The sequence below is a fragment of the Bombus affinis genome, unplaced genomic scaffold (genome assembly GCF_024516045.1).
Source record: "Bombus affinis isolate iyBomAffi1 unplaced genomic scaffold, iyBomAffi1.2 ctg00000059.1, whole genome shotgun sequence".
In the NCBI taxonomy this organism is placed as follows: Eukaryota; Metazoa; Arthropoda; class Insecta; order Hymenoptera; family Apidae; genus Bombus; species Bombus affinis.
The window spans coordinates 2,556,527-2,569,918 of NW_026108820.1; the positions used below are offsets into that span (position 1 = coordinate 2,556,527).

General features: G+C 34.5%; 2 long non-coding RNA genes across 2 annotated transcripts in view; one reads left to right on the plus strand and one right to left on the minus strand.

Moving 5' to 3' along the window:
• The window catches only part of LOC126926892 (uncharacterized), a 72,111-nt gene that overhangs the window by 34,308 nt on the left and 24,411 nt on the right, over positions 1-13,392 (plus strand). The window lies entirely within an intron of this gene.
• Positions 1,363-2,939, minus strand: LOC126926854 (uncharacterized). The gene is made up of 2 exons (XR_007714949.1): positions 2,397-2,939; positions 1,363-1,879 (listed from the first exon to the last, which is right to left on the minus strand). It is a non-coding gene; the product is annotated as an uncharacterized LOC126926854 (long non-coding RNA).

Below are 13,392 nucleotides of genomic sequence, written 5' to 3' on the forward strand. Positions count from 1 at the left end.
CTTCACTTATAAATTAATAATTATTAACATTGAACAGTATTGTTAAACTTCAATAAAAATAGGATCGATAACTAAATGTTAGTTAAAGAAACTTCCTATTATTATTGAATTTTGTTTAGAAAACAATAATAAAAATGGGTGTCTTTTTGTGAAAATAATTTACAGCATATCACTCGACTTATTCATATAAGAGACATTAGTTTGTTTAAATACCCTGTTGCACCCTTTTATTCATTTTCAACCCAATTTTTTCACAACATTAAAAAATATTTTAAGCCTGAAGAAAAACATGAAAAACTTCTTATTAGCATGATTTCATGCTAAACATCCTCTTAAGATATTATAAATCTTTCTTGTTTACTAAAACCAGAGCCTAACTGAAATATACGAGTATCGCAACAGGATTAATCGTAATACATGATTAAATACAAGCAATATGTAAGCTATATTTTTACTTTTTACTTCAGAAATAAATATTTCACCAGCATCGTCTTTAGCTTAAGGAAAATAAACTTGTGAAATTTAATTTAAAGCTTCGTAAAACATGGAAATGTTGCAGGATAACAAATCAGAAAAGATATATTAAATAAATCACAGTTCAGGTATCTATAACATGTGATTCTCTTAACAAATCTGTTTCATTCATCAAGCAACTGCAAAATTTCCGTAAAATCAGAAGCGGTTTCACAAATTATAGGCATTCGTAAACATGATAGATAAGAGTTAGTATCGCGGCGTTTTAGAGTATCTATGAGCGTAATATGGAAAGTAAAAAGATGTATAATAAAAATAGTTCACTTTCCAAGCTATCACTAACATTGTAACGAATTATTATACATATAACGGCTCACGAAAGTACTCGGACGCTTACAGAAACTTTCCATGAATATTTTGTTGAAGCTTTTCATGAATTTCAAGATGCATTAGGCTGTCTCAAAAGTTTCTTTCGTTTTGTTCTATTACTACAAAATAGATCATACATAAATCGATAGAATAATATAAAACAAAAAGTGTCGTGCATCTATTATTTCCTTATGAAACGAAAGAAGCTTTTGAAACAAATGTAAATAGGAATTATAAGATGCTTATTGATTACCATCGGTATTTGGACAGTTAATTATGTATTGTATAAATAAGTCACAATATTTTTAGTAGGAGCATTTTTACCCCTAATCAATCATATGTTTAAAAATACTCTTTACATTGTACATTAGTTTTTTGCTATGTGTACGTCTGCAATAAGCATCTTCTAGCTTCCATATATATATTTCCAAATTAGTCTCAATTTTTACCGGTGTAATCATGATAGACACGTCTCGTTACATTGAAGTGAAGTGAAGAAAAACACTAACACACATAATATATATTCGCAAAAATCTTCTATCTAATATTTTCGTCAACTACTGTATACACATTTATTAGATATTTGTGTGAGATTAAAATCGACAGATACGATAAAAGAATATTGTAGAGGTATAGCAATAAGAAAGTACAAGGAAAGTATAGCTCGTTAATTTGAATTACACCAGATTGTCAGTCATCTATTAGGTCGTGTTAATCTCTGAATAAATTCTTAAATAAATAAGTGTTAATAAAGATAAAGATAAAGAAGTGTTAATTAAACTAGAGACACTTAACATTTATTAGCATTTGTTCTTCCCCATTACTTCTTGAATAGGTCCTTTAGGGAAGAACAGAGAGACGGTTCGCTGGATTCCGTCTGATTCCGATTTTGATTCTTGGTATTTGAAAACCAATTTGTCACTTTGCCTGACATTGGTTTGTTCGGAGATACCGAGGGCTTTCCGCTCGACCCGGAAGCCCCCGTATCGTTTCCCTTTTGCGCCGTTAACATCTTCTCAATTGCGCTACCAAATACCTACGGACAAAATTGTTCTTATAAATTTATGAATATTATGTATTTACGTATTTGAATGAAAATTTTTATGAAACGAGATTTCGCGTTAAAATACGTAATAGTAAATTATTATAAACAGTTAAAAGTATTTAACTGTTATTTAATATTCCTAATATTCAAAATAATATTTAACATTCCTATATTATTAATATAGATGAGAAGTCTCGATAAGATAGTTTACAATCATTAAGTACAGTATCGCAGATCCACCATCAGAGGTCAGTAATATTAAAATAAAATTCATGTTGGATTAAAAGTGTGGTTAAGTTGGGGCCAACCCCAAAATTGCAAATTTTGACCTAAGTCAAAAAGTGGCCATTTTTGCACCTCCTCGCGAACGAAAAATTCTTGTGCGACGTTTAAGAGAATTTATCAAAAAAAAAAAAACAAAGAATTATTAGCATTTATACAAAATGTGACATGGAAGTTGAAAAAGATGAGTGTAGAGATGAAAAAATTAAGCAGAGGTCAAACTTACGCGCTACACTTGATCTTCATTTTCTTTAAATTTTGATCCAGCTGATAAATCAGTAATTAAACCAAGGGAACTAAGTTTGAAATCAAGCGAATCTGAAATACTATCAGACTGTTGCTACGTGAGAACAATAGCCATCTTGTACTTCGTATTTGCTCGATTCCAAACTCTAATCGATATACCAGCAGAATTTACCAGCAAAATAATTATTCAGAGATTCTGTCGATAAAACAATTGAAGTTTAAAATCGAACGAATCCGAATTACTGCGAGATCGTTGGTGGCTATTGTTCTCGTAGCAACAAACTGATGGTACTTCAGATTCGTCTGATTTCAAACTACAATTGATTTATCAATAGAGTTGTCGAAGAATTATTTTGTCGATATCGGTGTAGAACAATAGCCAACAACGATCTCGCTGTACTTCATATTTCATCTATTACAAACGTCGATTCATTTACCAGCAGAGCATCTGAAGAATTATTTCACATGGATCATGTAGAAAAAAAAACGAACACGAAAATGGAACTGTAATAACATTTTTCATTCCTTGTTGAGAGCCGTTCTTAAACATTTTGCAGGAATTTTCCCTTCGCAAGAAGATCGAAAAATAACCACTTTTGACGCTCTGTTTTCATCCCATATGAATTTTATCTTTAATATTACCGATTGATAATAATGTCACTGCGATATTGTCCGCAATGATTGCAAATTATCTTCTCCACGTTTCACCTATATCGATAATACAGAATATCAAACAACAATTATTTAATTTCACGTTGTTGTTGACTTTATTAATTTTTACGATAAAGTACATTCTCTGGAAGAGATTTTACGATTTACGATTTTCTTTTTCATTCCTCCTTTCACCTACGATGGCTCTTAAACAAGAAACGATATCGTAACGAGAAATACAACTTAGCTGAGCGTCCACTTTGGTTCCACTAGTGTTGTCCCATACGACTTTGTGTTTGACCTCGCTATTAGGGGACTTTTTACCCAACGTTTCCTTCACCGCCTTCACTACCTTCGATTTATCGAACTTGAGACTTAAACTGGCCGTTACCAAATCTTCCGGCTTCTTCGACATCGGTTGGTGTCTCTTCGTGAACCAATTCGACGGTGTCATAAAGGTCGAAATAGCGGCTTTCGAGGATCCGCTAAGCTTACTTTTAGCTCCGTGCAATGTCGACACGTCGAAGCTGTTGGAACGGAAGCTCTTCGATCGACTTCCTTTCTGTTCGGTCGTTTTTCCGGGCCAGTTTGAAGAAATTCCCTTCAGATCTCCGGTTACCGTTATCCACTTCATATATAGAGTTTGAAATCTTTCTCAAAATTTTGAAAGGTCCTTTCCTAATTTCTTCCAGCTTATTTCTATTCATTCTGTTTCCGTTGTGGGTGAAGACCGTATCACCAATTTTAAACTCGTGTTCTCGTCTTTTTTTTGTCATATTTTTGTTTGTTGATTTCGAAATTTCTTGCTGAGTTTTTAAATGCTTCTTCTCTGTCTCTTTTTAAGTTTATCTTCTTCTCTGTCATTCCCTTAGGGATGATTTCGATCATTTTCCCATACAGTAAGTGATTTGGGGCAAATCCCGTTACACTGTGTCTGGTGTGATTGTATTCTTCTACGCTTTTTTCTGCGATCTTTGTCCAGTTTCTTTTTTTTTTCGAATTGATCTTGCATCTGATTCTGTTTACTAATGTTTGATTTACCCTCTCGTTTAGTCCATTGGAGGATGGACAGTCTGTCGAGGTGAAAATTAATTTAATGTTTTTCTCTCTCGCGTACTCTTGAATTTCCTTGGATGTCATCGCTGGGTATCGGTCTGCAAGGATAATTTTTATGGAGTCAGTTTCTCCTGTCGAGTTTATAAGTTTTATGATATCTTCCGCGCGTTGTGTTTTCGATGTGGACATAAAAACAGCCCTTGAAAAGTGATTTATGAGTATATGCATATACTTCTTTGGTGAGTTGTTGTTGGAAAAACCTCGGACCGTATCGAATGACATTATTTCAAACGGTTTCCTCGCTGGTGCTAGTCTCCACATAAGCCCGATCGGTCTTCTCGTTCTGCTTTTATTCCTAATGCAAGTTTCGCATTGTTTGCAGAATTTGTCGACAATTCGGTCCATATTTTTGAAATAATAAAAGGGTCGGATTTTTTTTTCAATATGTGATTCCTTCCAACATGGCCAAAGAAATCATGCACCGTCTTTATGATATGCTCGCCAAACTCTTGTGAGACGAATATACGTTGGCGTCCTTTAATATTTTAAAAAAAAATCTCTGATTTGAAGGAACTGAGAAAGCTACAAACTGGATATCAGAGTATGAAGAGGAATGCAAAAAATACAAAATAAAAAGCGATGAGGAAAAAGTCAAAGGTTTGAGAAAGTACCTAGGAAAAACAGCAAAAAGGAGGTACCAAACAAATCTACTGAAAGCTGGAGGACACAACTGGGAACTTTGGTTTCGGAAACAAACACTCCACGATAGAGCAAATGTACAGGCTTATAAACGAAATAATAGTAGCACTAGAAAACAAGGAATACTGCACAGCCCTCTTTATAGACATAGGGAAAGCATTCGATAAAATTAACCATGAAAGTCTACTACAAACAATTAGGAAACAATTCCCGGAGCAAATACACCAATTAATAAAATCCTACCTAAGCAGCAGAACCTTCGTAATAAAAATCAAGGACACACATTCTCAAGTTAAAGACATCAAGGCCGGGGTACCACAAGGAAGCGTCCTAGGCCCAATACTATACACATTATACACGGCGAACATACCAACAACTACCAACAGCACAGTATTGACATTCGCGGACGACACAGCTATACTAGTCAGGCATACTAACCCAGAAACGGCAGTCAAAATACTACAAGAACATATCATAAAAATAGAAAATTGGCTACAAGAAAAACAAATAAAAGCGAAGCCCAATAAATGCAACCATATTACATTCACGCTACGAAAAAAGATACCACCAAACATCCTATTGAACGGCACGCATATAACGCAAACAAAGCATGTCAAATACCTAGGACTCCACTTAGATACACAACTCACATGGAAACTACACATCAAATCAATAGTAGAAAAAATACAGAAAACAAGGAGACAAATGCATTGGCTAACAAGCCGAAAATCCAAACTAAACATAGAAAATAAATTAAAAATATATAAAACGATCATAAAACCAATCTGGACGTACGGAATACCATTATGGGGGACGGCAGCAATGAGCCATATTTTTTTTTTTTTTTTTTTTTTTTTATTTATTTATTTAAATTCACTATTTGTCCAATTTGGACATTTGGTGGAATTTTTTAGCGGTTACATTAGCATGTTGGTGGCTACCCCCAGCGGGGTACCATCCTCGTGTTTGTTAGGTTATGTCCTTTATAAGGTCTGCTGGGTGCTTCCTTTTTAGTCTTCTGTCCATATTTGTGATTTTGTATGTTTCCGCAGCTAGCCGGTTTATGTGTGTTGCTATTCTTGATTTGTATTTCTCGGAGTATCTGCTGATTTCTTCCTTGACCGTTGGCCTTCCCAGGTCCCTTCGTATATCTTCGTTTCTGACGTACCAAGGTCCGTTTACTATTGTTCTGAGGATTTTAGCCTGTATTACCTCTATTTTGTTTATATGGCTCATTGCTGCCGTCCCCCATAGTGGTATTCCGTACGTCCAGATTGGTTTTATGATCGTTTTATATATTTTTACTTTATTTTCTGTGCTTAGTTTGGATTTTCGGCTTGTTAGCCAATACATTTGTCTCCTTGTTTTCTGTATTTTTTCTACTATTGATTTGATGTGTAGTTTCCAGGTAAGTTTTTGATCTAAGTGGAGTCCTAGGTATTTGACATGCTTTGTTTGCGTTATATGCGTACCGTTCAATAGGATGTTTGGTGGTATCTTTTTCCGTAGCGTGAATGTAATATGGTTGCATTTATTGGGGTTTGCTTTTAATTGTTTTTCTTGTAGCCAATTTTCTATTTTTACGATATGTTCTTGTAGTATTTTGACTGCCGTTTCTGGGTTAGTATGCCTGGCTAGTATAGCTGTGTCGTCCGCGAATGTCAATACTGTGCTGTTGGTAGTTGTTGGTATGTTCGCCGTGTATAATGTGTATAGTATTGGGCCTAGGACGCTTCCTTGTGGTACCCCGGCCTTGATGTCTTTAACTTGAGAATGTGTGTCCTTGATTTTTATTACGAAGGTTCTGCTGCTTAGGTAGGATTTTATTAAGTGGTGTATTTGCTCCGGGAATTGTTTCCTAATTGTTTGTAGTAGACTTTCATGGTTAATTTTATCGAATGCTTTCTTTATGTCTATAAAGAGGGCTGTGCAGTATTCCTTGTTTTCTAGTGCTACTATTATTTCGTTTATAAGCCTGTGCATTTGCTCTATCGTGGAGTGTTTGTTTCTGAAACCAAATTGGTGATCCGGTATTAGTTTTTTTGTCTCTATTATTGGTTTTATGCGGTCGTATATTATCTTTTCCAGTATTTTGGAAAATACTGGGAGCAGTGATATTGGTCTGTAGGATGCAGTTTGGTGCGGGTCTTTGCCTGGTTTATGTAACATTTTGATTTGTGCTAATTTCCATGGTTTGGGGAAGTATTGAATTCTTAGAATTGCATTGAATATTATTGTAATTAGTCTTATTGCTTTTGGCGGAAGGTTTTTCAAGATTTTACCATTGATTAGGTCGATTCCTGGCGCTTTGTTGTTTTTTGTTTTATCAATTATGTTTCTAATTTCTTGTGCCGATGTTTTAGGTATGGTGTATTCCTTGTCGGCTGTGGTAGTAGTGGTTTGTGGATCCTCCTCCGTATGACTTTTGAGGTTGCTGTTGTTGATAATGTGTGGTGTGAATGTGTTGCAGAGGTGGTTGGAGAATTCTTCAGCTTGTTCTTCGTTGCTTCTTGCCCATGTGTTATCTGCTTTTCTGATTGCCGGGACGGGTATTATTGGCTTCCTTATTTTTTTCGTGGCTTTCCATAGTGAATAGTTGGTGTTCTCGTGTGTGGAGAGTTTCCCTATGAACTTTGCGAATTCGTTATCGTTGTGCTCCTTTATTTTGTTTTTTATTTCCTTTGCAAGTTTGTTTAAGTGTTTTTTGTTTTCTCGGGTTCTGTATTTTTGCCATTTTGCTTTTGCTTTTCTTTTTTCTTTGATTTTGTCGAGTATTTCTTGCGGGATTGTTATTGTTTGTCTGCTGGTTGGATCGGGAGTAGTGGTTGTCCTTGCTGCTTCCTGAATAGTTGCTGTCAATGTTGCTACTGCCTGTTCTATGTGTTCAGGAGTTTTTAACGGGATGTTGCAGTTTATTTTGCTTTCTATTATTTCTTTGAAGGTTTGCCATTTGGTGGTTTTGTTGCATAGTGTTTCTGGTTTGCTATAGTGAATTGGTTTGTTTCTGTATTCAATTATTATGGGTGTATGATCGGAGCTGAGCTCGAGGTTGGGTGTTATTTTTAGTTTATTTGTGTTTAGTCCCTTTGTAACTGCAAAGTCCAGAAGATCTGGTTTTTTGTTCAGGTCAGTCGGCCAATGTGTCGGTGTTCCTGTGGATAATATATTTAGGTTATTATTTCTTATGTATCTTTCCAGTGTTCTACCTCGAGGTGTAATGTTTCTTGACCCCCAAAGCGTGTGCTTTGAGTTGTAGTCTCCCGCTGCGATGTACTTGTCCCCTAGTTCCTGGAAGTATTCTTCCCACATTTGTGTTGTTATTTTGTGTCGCGGAGGCACATATACTGCTGACAACTGGAAGTAGTTGCTGCTAGTTTGAACTGTAACAGTGGTTGTTTGTAAATATTCTTTGTTAACTTGGCTGTGTAGATAATGTTTGATATCGTTTCTGACTATCACTGCTGTCCCTCCGTGAGCTTTTCCTGAGGGGTGTTTGGTATCATATATGGTGTAGTATGGTATTTTCAAGTAGCTTTTTGTAGTGAAGTGTGTTTCTGAGACAAGTAGTATGTCTATATTGTTATTGTATATGAATGTTTTAATTTCGAGGGCCCGTTGTTGCAGACCATTTGAGTTCCAGGCTGCTATTTTTAGAGTGTCCGTTTTTATTTTTTGCTTAGCACGTTTGTAATTAGTTGTAGCATGACTGTGATCTGTTGAGTTTGCTGTTTTAGTACTGCATTTTGTTCGCTTATCATTCTGGTTAGCATTTCGGTGTTCTTTATGGATTGTTTGAGTAGTTCTTTGATTTCTCCAGTGTCATTGTTACTATTGCTGTGGTATTGGTTGTGTGTATGTGTTGATTGGCTGGTTATTTGAGCATAGCTTAGACCACCAATGGTGTTGGTGCTGATAGGTTTGGTGTTTGTTGCTTGCTCTGTACTTGGAATTATTTCAGGATTTGTGCTGTCCTGTTGGGCTTGTGTGTTAGTGATTGTTCTGCTTCGTAGGGGCGGGAACAGTTTACGTTGTAATTGTTTTCTTACTTCACATCCTTTACAGCTGGCTGGGTGGTTTCCGTTACAGTTGTAGCATTTAACCTCCTCAATTTTTCCCGTGGATGGGCAGTGTGTCGTGAGATGATTTTTTGCGCATTTAACGCATGCCGGGGTTCTATTACAATAGTTTTTGGTGTGTCCGTATTGTTGGCATCTTATGCATTGTGGGATTTCTTTTTTATGTCTGGGTGGCTCCACTTTTACTATTGTGTTTAGTAATTTTTCTATATCGTATATTTCCTTATTGTTGTTTTTAGGTTCTAGTTCAACTAGGAATAGCGGTAGTGGTTGTTTGGTATCGTATTTGTTTATGTTATTTATTGACCTTACTTGGTGTCCGATTTTTGCCAGTTCTTCACTTATTTTTCCAGTATTTGTTTTTGGGTGTAGTCCCCTTATTACTGCTTTGTAGCTTTTGTCTGTTTTGAGCTGAAAAGTGTGATATGCTGCATTTTTTTCCTTTAGTGATCTTGTAATTTTTCTGAATGTTTCTGGGGTGTTGGTTTGTACTTTAACCTGGTCTATTTTTATCTGTTTGATGATGTAGTTGTCTTTCCCTGCGATGTTGTTTAGCAGTTCGATGAGGGGGTCAATTATTTTTGCGTCTACGTATATTGGTGGTGGTTTGGGTGTACGGTTTGTCGGACTTTCCGTTGGGTCCGTTGCTGCCTCTTCTGGCAGTGCGCTGAATGGATTGTGCAGTTTGATATCTTGTAGCCATTGTTTTTTTTTCATATGTGTCAATTTTCCTCGCGCTTGCGAGCGGGGTTACCTTCCGTTTTTTGCTGGAAGTTGCCACCGTCCAGCTTTCTTCCTGGTGTATTTGTATGTTTTGCTCTTCGTCGGATTGTGTTGTTTCCATAATATCATCATTTTTCTCTACATATGTAGAGTCTGTAGCTTTATTTATGAAAAATGTTTCACCGGAGTTAATTATTTTTATTGGTGGAATCTGCATGATTCCACGTTTTGTCTATTTTTGGCTTTAACTTTGTCCCTATCTCTTCTCTCTTGCCGCACTTTCACTGGAGCACTGTTTCGCACGTCCGTTTAGGTCGCCTGCCCAGGCGGAACTAACGTTATATAGTATCACCATATGTATAATGTACACCATAATGTACAACGTTATACATTATTACGTTATAACGTATAACATTATATGGTGTTACCATATAACGTATAATTATCATACAATAAACGTGTATTTTTCTATGAGAAAATTCCGGTTTCATATTTACATACCTTTTACTATTACGTAATAACGTATAACGTTGTATACTGTTACGTTATAACGAATAACGTTATATAGTATTACCATGTAACATATAACGTTATTTAGTGTTACCATGTAACGTATATTGTTATATAGTATTACCATGTAACGTATAACGTTATATACTATTACGTAATAACATATAACGTTGTATATTGTTACGTTATAACGTATAACGTTATATAGTATTACTGTGTAGCATATAACGTTATTTAGTATTACCATGTAACGTATTACGCTCTATACTATGACGTAATAACATATAACGTTGTATATTGTTACGTTATAACGAATAACGTTATATAGTATTACCATATAACGTATAATTACCATACAATAAACGTGTATTTTTCTTTACAAAAATTCCGGTTTCATACTTACATACCTTTTACTATTACGTAAGAACGTGCAACGTTGTATATTGTTACGTTATAACGAATAACGTTATATAGTATTACCATGTAACGTATAACGTTATTTAGTATTACCATGTAACTTATAACGTTATATAGTATTACCATGTAACGTATAACGTTATATACTATTACGTAATAACATATAACGTTCTATATTGTTACGTTATAACGTATAACGTTGTATATTGTTACGTTATAACGTATAACGTTATATAGTATTACTATGTAGCATATAACGTTATTTAGTATTACCATGTAACGTATTACGCTCTATACTATGACGTAATAACATATAACGTTGTATATTGTTACGTTATAACGAATAACGTTATATAGTATTACCATATAACGTATAATTACCATAGAATAAACGTGTATTTTTCTTTACAAAAATTCCGGTTTCATACTTACATACCTTTTACTATTACGTAAGAACGTGCAACGTTGTATATTGTTACGTTATAACGAATAACGTTATATAGTATTACCATGTAACGTATAACGTTATTTAGTATTACCATGTAACTTATAACGTTATACAGTATTACCATGTAACGTATAACGTTATATACTATTACGTAATAACATATAACGTTCTATATTGTTACGTTATAACGTATAACGTTGTATATTGTTACGTTATAACGTATTACGTTATATAGTATTACCATATAACGTATAACGTTGTATACTCTTACGTTATAATGTATAACGATATATAGTATTACCATATAACGTTGTATATTGTTACGTTATAACGAATAACGTGATATAGTATTACCATATAACGTATAACGTTGTATATTATTGCGTTATAACGTATAACGATATATAGTATTACCATGTAACGTATAACGTTATATACTATTACGTAATAACATATAACGTTGTATATTGTTACGTTATAACGAATAACGTTATATAGTATTACCATATAACGTATAAAGTTGTATATTGTTACGTTATAACGTATAACGATATATAGTAGTACCATATAACGGATATCGTTATATAGTGATACGTTATAACGTATAATTACCATACAATAAACGTGTATTTTTCTTTACAAAAATTCCGGTTTCATACTTACATACCTTTTACTATTACGTAAGAAAGTGCAACGTTGTATATTGTTACGTTATAACGAATAACGTTATATAGTATTACCGTGTATCGTATGCCGTTATATACTATTACGTAATCACGTATAATGTTGTATATTGTTACGTTATAACGTATAACGTTATGTAGTATTACCATAAATCGTATAACGTTATATACTATTACGTAATAACGTGTAGCGTTGTACATTCTTACGTTATAACATATAACGTTATATAGTGTTACCATATGGCGTATAACGTTATATACTATCAGGTAAAACGAATAACGTTGTATTGTTACGTTTCGCTATCCAAATTTTGAAATTTTAAACAATGTAGTAGTCGCTGCCACCTGAAACAGTCTAAGGACTGTTTCAATTAGATATTTCTTGTTAGATTAAGTAGCGTTGATTGGAGTTTAGGCCACTGGTCAACAATCTCCACGTTTCGGCTAACCTGCTATGCGCAGGAATACTAGCACGGGAAAGGATTGTTTGGAATAAACAATTATATTATAAATAATTATTACTGGCGGAATTTATGACGAATTATACTAATTATTGATATTATTTATTATTTTAATTATTAATTATTAATAATAATTAAAGTTGACTCACCTGACGTTGGCCTCCGCTGATGAACGGGCAGGTCGCTGAGGTGATTCCGGTTTTACAAAGATTTACACTTCTATAATTTTTTTTGTTTTAATCTTTATTTAATTTGAACAGTGTAAACAACAGCGTGTCCGGACGTGTTTAACAATTCGAAATTCTAACACAAAACTTGTGCCAACTATTGTTTTAATTCTAACTGACTAATAACAATTATTTTATAATTCGAACTGACTAATAACATTTATATCTCGTAACTCTTAAACTCGAACTGGAACGAACAATTATTCGCTAATCCTAACTTAAATTCTAATTAGATCAACTGAACGAACTGATATCAGACTCACTCAAATTCAATTGAACGACTAATAATTACTCTCTTTATTTTCGCTAAATTCTCCCGAACGCTAACAATTTCTCTTACTCTATTCTAACTGAACCAACTAATGGCAGTTACTCTCTCTTCACAATTACTCTCCTTTGTTCTAACTGAACCACTAACAATTAATCGCTAACGCTAACGGTAACAATTAATCTGACTCTTCTTTATTTTTCGCTAAATTCTCCCGAACGCTCACAATTACTCTCTTCTATTCCTTTATTCAACTGACCCGCTAACAATTACTCTCTGACTATATTCTAACTGAACCAACTAATGGCAGTTACTCTCTTTTCACAATTACTCTTCTTTATTCTAACTGAACCACTAACAATTATTCTTCTTTATTTTAACTAAATTCTCCCGAACGCTAACAATTACTCTTCTATTCCTTTATTCAACTGACCCGCTAACAATTACTCTGATTTGAATTGTGTCGCTACGCTTTTTATAATCACATCCCCATTGGGGTGACAGTCACGTGACAGTTCGTTACGGTGGGAATCGCAATGCTGCAGGTTTTTAGAGTTTCCATGAGAGAACGTGGATTTTGATGATTACAGGTTATGTTGAGTCATGGACACAAAAGCGTCCGCGCCTATGCGAACTGTGTGAGTATGTGTTTTTAGTACTCTATCTCGTTTCGCATGTTGTTTGTTTCCTTAAACTTGTGAATTTGTTTTAGCGCAAGAGGAGGTAGATATGTGAATGGTACGAGATGACGTGATCG